Genomic DNA, 5,153 nt, shown 5'->3' on the forward strand with positions numbered 1-5,153 from the left:
GGTAATAATAGTTGAAGCATCCCCACCTTAGTTCCCTTAATTCCTTAGATAGTTATGTAGATCCTTGTTGATTATTGTTAATCAGTTACTCTGCCTACACTCGGAAATCTATTGATAAGCTAATCAGTTACTCTGCCTACACTTGGAAATCTATTGATGAGTTAATCAGATACTTTTGTCTACTCCTGGAAATTGTCTGCTGGTCTGTGTGTCATTGAAACTTCCTTACCCTAAGGGCTACTCCAGATCAATAAAAGATTGGAGCAGCCTGAGCATGGGTGGAAGTCCTTCGGGACTTGCCCGCCTGGTCCCCCAATATTGCAAAAATTATCTCGGTCTTTTTCTCTCATTTGTTGTGCGGCTCCACTTTCAGATACCGAACCCTACTCCACGCAGAACGTGGAGGGAGTGTTACTCGACCCAGGTGGAACCGGAAGCTCCATCCTGGAGACCCGCCCTCGTGGGCGGGGCTACCCCATCCCCCCGGGTGACAGGCAAAGCCCGACCCTGCAGGCCAGGCTGCTTGAGGTGCTCAGCCGGATCCTGGGGCTGTGGAGACCGGAAGGGGAGGCCCTGTGGTGGGGTCACGGCCTCGGGGGCGGTGCTACCCCGTCCTGCCTGGTCAGAGGCCAAGTCCCGAGCCCTGGTCTGTTCAGTGAGTGCTGGTGGCCGGGGGTGTGGTGGTTAGAAATGCTCTTGAAAGGCGCCACGGGGACTTGAAAATCGCTCGGCCAGGCAAATGTACTTCTTCAAAAGCGTGCAAGGCCGACAGAAACATGTGCCAGCCAGGCCAAAGCCTATAAACGTATTTTCTAGCAAGATAGCCTCTTCCTTTCATTCGATTCTTAAAAGGATCTCAGACCCTCAAGCTAAAAAATATATAAACAATGATGGGATGAGACTTCTTATCAGCACATCCACTCAGCATCATTCCTTCATTTTGGCCAGTCTCCCAAAACAGAATAAGTGAAAGGTTCTCCAACTCTCTGGGCTCTGCTACTATCTTATTTTTAAATCAAAGTTCCTTTCCTGTGATGCACTAGGAAACAGGGCCTTCTGTTCTGGAAGCAGTTTTTAAAAGTTCTTGCTGCCTGTGAAACCAAACCTGGAATTGAAAATTTCTTTCCAGTCTCTCTCTCTCTCTCTCTCTCTCTCTCTCTCAGAACTCAGTTAAGACCCACTTCATTTCAGAGGAACATGCTCTCAAGCCTCTGTGCTGTGTGTGTCATGTGGTTTGTTTTTGGAGTGTGTCTGTCTGTCCCGACAGTGAGAACCTGTGTGGTGTCCTGAGGTCTGGAGGGTGGGAAAAGGTGGAACGGAGAAAGAAGTCAGTCTAGGTAGCCGGAATCAATGTTGCAGAACTAGAGACTCAAACTGTTCATTCATTCTCTTATTCATTCTGCTTAGTTTCTGAGCATCTATAATATGTGGAGAATTATGCTGGGCTCTGAGGGGTGCTAAGACGAAAAGATCTGGTCCTCTTCCTAAAGAAACAATGCTGTGGAAAGATAGACATGCAAATGAACAATTACAAATTAAATGCAACTGCCACAGAGTAGGTATATACATTTAAGCAATGGAAGCAAGAAAATAGAAATACTTAATTCAGTTCAGTTGGGGTGGTGGTTGCAGTGTGAGATTCTATTCTGAGAGGAGATAAATTGAAGCCAGGAATATGCAAAGGTTTTAGTCCCAGGGCAAGATGCTGGGGTTGACCAGATCACCTTGAGAGTGAACTAAAGAATTATGCTTGGGAGAGTAAGTAGAGTTCATCTCAGATTATTTTATTTGGACTATTGTGAGAATTATGTTTGCTAATATCAGGAGTGTAAATCAGAGGGCCTTAAAAAAGAAAGCTAACAATTATTGATCATCTACTATGTGTATAAGTACCAAACATAGATTTAATCTCACAACAGCCTCCTAAGGCATTACCCTCTGGACTAGTCAGGGTTCTCCAGAGAAATAGAACCAATAGCTCCCCCGTTCTGTGTATAACTTGCATGTGACTTTATTGGCTTACTGGGGAGGTCTCCCCTAATAAACCTGGCATTGTGGAAAGACACAAACATGTGCGAGCTACTCTTTTCAGGGACATTCCCTTGCTCGAGACAGTCTGATTGCCTGGTGCTGCCGAAAGCCAGTCCATCCTTGCTGCTTGACACAGTCGCTGCAGGGAAGAAACATCCACACAGCATATGTTTCAAGGGACCTGGCATATATGGCATACTGTTCTTAATATGTTTGCTCCCCTTATTAGCGCTATGTGTTCTAAACAGGGCCACCTCCCCGAGAAAGGTTGTTTCCCCAGGTGGGGATGTTTCCCTGGAGTTAGGGATTAACGGGACTAAGGAAGGGAATAAATCAGTAAAACCCCCTAGTGTTACAGAAATACCGTGTACTACTTATGAAGAACTTAGACTAAGACTGTTGGCAATAAATTTGGGACTTGCTAGGCCCACATCCCCAGGGTTCTACCCACCAGAGAAAGTACCAAAGCCTATGAGAACCCGCAGACGCAGGGCAGTCCCAAGGAAGGCCACCAGCAAGGTTAAAAGGACATAACCTTTACTTGAGCCACAGAATAGGATAATCTCCTTCAGTTACTTCCTTGTAGCTTAATAGTAGAGCAGTAGAGTAGTGACCTTGGAATGGAGATAACAAATTAGCCATAACCTTTGGAATAGATGGATAGGATTAAAATCAACAGAGCTAGATAGAGATAAGATTTTTAGCAAAGGTCAGATAAGAAACTATAAACATAAAACAAGGAACTGTAGGTCAAGAAAGGACCCAAAACATACCATGATTTAGAAGCATGCTTATAGAATCAAGGAGTATAAATATAGCTGTAACAGGACAATGAAAAAGAACCCAACTATGCTGATGACCTGAACGCTGTCTCTGTGTCCTTAATTCTTCGCCGACGCCGTCCACACCTTTGGGAACCCCTGGACTGCTGGGGCTGGACCCCGGCATGGTGCCTAGGCCATCCTTGGGGTTAAACATTTGAATCTCAACCCTGACTCATCCACTTAGTCACGCTGTTGTCTTACAGATAAATTTCTTAACTCACTTGCCTCAGTTTCTTTCTTAGCGAAATGGCAAGTGAGAATACTACTCAGCTTGCTGATATGATGTGAGGATTAAATGTGTGTAAATTAAGTGCCTGGCATAGAGAAGGTGCTCAAGAAATGGTAGCTATTCACATTATTTAATAAGATCACCTTTGCCAGGCACTTAGCATTGTGCATAGAGTATGTGCTCCATAAAGGTGAGGTATCATCACCTCATTATTATTTAGTGGTTATTGACATCCTCTAGCTTGAAAACCCTTCACTGATTGAGAGGTGAAAACAAATGACTTCTATCTACTAACAAAAATTCTGCAAATCTATGGCATATATATTTCCATGGCTCCAATATCAGAAATGGGTAACAATCAGAGATTCTCTTCAGAAAAAAATATTCTCTTGGGATGTACCTGTGTCTTTCCATTGCTAGTGGAATAATTTCATATGCTTTTGCACACTAAGGCAGAGTTGGCTGTTAGAAGACTCATTGTATATTGTCCATGTTCCAAGAAGGCAGGTTCAGGAAGGGCCTGATTGTGTCCAGATGGTTTGGGCTATTTATATGGAACTATGTCATCAGCATTGAATCAGGAAATTTTCAATTCCTCATCAACCAGGAAAAAAAGAATTCAAATCCTTCTTGGCATAGACTTGTAATTTGCACACCTCAGTCGAGGCCTGTAGAGAGCGCCTGGGAAGGCACATGGGCATTTCTTTAATTATTGTCAGCTGAAGCCAGTGGCGTTGTTGGCAAAGCCACGTCCTGGAAACACGTTTTGCCAAAAGGCAGGAGTGTTGTCAGCTTGACCTTCAGCCCAGGTGTCAGAGAGTAGGTTTTGTTATTTAAATCCAGCCAAGTACCAGGAATGAATACGACTGGGGCCCACCCAAGAATGCACATAATCTCCTTTGTCTTGACTTTTAGTAAAACTTACTTTTTTTTGCTGTATAAAATAAACACGCTGTATTGGCTCTGGGTCTCTGTCTCTGTCCCTGTCCCAGTCAGAGGACAGTGGTCCCACCCAGCCCCAGCTTTTTTCTTCCATCTCTGTGTCTGTCTCTTTCTTTCATTTTCTCAATCCCCAGCTGCCCCTACTCAAGAACCAGACGCGAAGAAGAGAGACATATTTACTTGGGCCCTTCTATAGAAAAGTGGGATGATCTTCCTGGGCCTCCAGCTCACTCCAGGTGACTGGCAATGCCCCCACCCCACCGCTATGACTCCAGGCACTGCGCCAGCAGCATTTCTGCATTGGCATCTACCTTTCCTGATGGAATGATTCTCTCTTACTTAGGTGTCTTTTTTATATATATGTAATTGTTCAAAAAGAAATAAATTATCAAGGATATTCTAATTACTATAAACTCTCACCTTTATTTTCACAACCCAAGTAAGGACCCTAAACAAATTCCCTCCCTTCTGACAGTGTTCAGAATATGCTTCCCCAAAATATGCCATCTTGACATAGAAATTTTTTTTAAAATTTGATTTGAGAGAGAGATCAATTTGTTGTTCCATGTATTTATGCATTCATTGGTTGATTCTTTTATTTGTTTGCTTTTTAACCCTCACCTGAGGAAATGATTTTATTAATTTTTTAGAGAGAGAAGAAGGAAGGTGGAGAGAGAGAAACATTGATGTGAGAGAGAAACATCTACCATTGTCTCCCAGGACTCTCCCTGACCGAGAATCGAACCTGTCCCTTTTGGCGTACAGTATGACACTCTAAGCAACTGAACTACCCAGCCAGGGCCAACAGATAGAATATCTTTAGCTGAAGGAACTTGAGAAGCATTATGTGCAGGAAAAACTTTCCTGACTTTCCCCAGAAGCAGGACAGAAAACCTTATGTGAGAAATGCTCTCCCTAAACCTGGAGAAAAGCAGAACACAGACTTTGCTGTTTCCCCAAGATTACTACACTTAACTCATACTTTTTTCATCCTATCACATTTTCCCACAACCCTCCACTCTTCATTAAACCTAGCATAAAAAACTCAGCTTTGACTACTTATTTGGGTTTTCATTTCCTTATGAAGGTTTCCATGTCATGTAAAAATTAGTTAAATAAATTGATAA

The sequence above is a fragment of the Myotis brandtii genome, unplaced genomic scaffold (genome assembly GCF_000412655.1).
Source record: "Myotis brandtii unplaced genomic scaffold, ASM41265v1 scaffold82, whole genome shotgun sequence".
NCBI classification, from domain to species: Eukaryota; Metazoa; Chordata; class Mammalia; order Chiroptera; family Vespertilionidae; genus Myotis; species Myotis brandtii.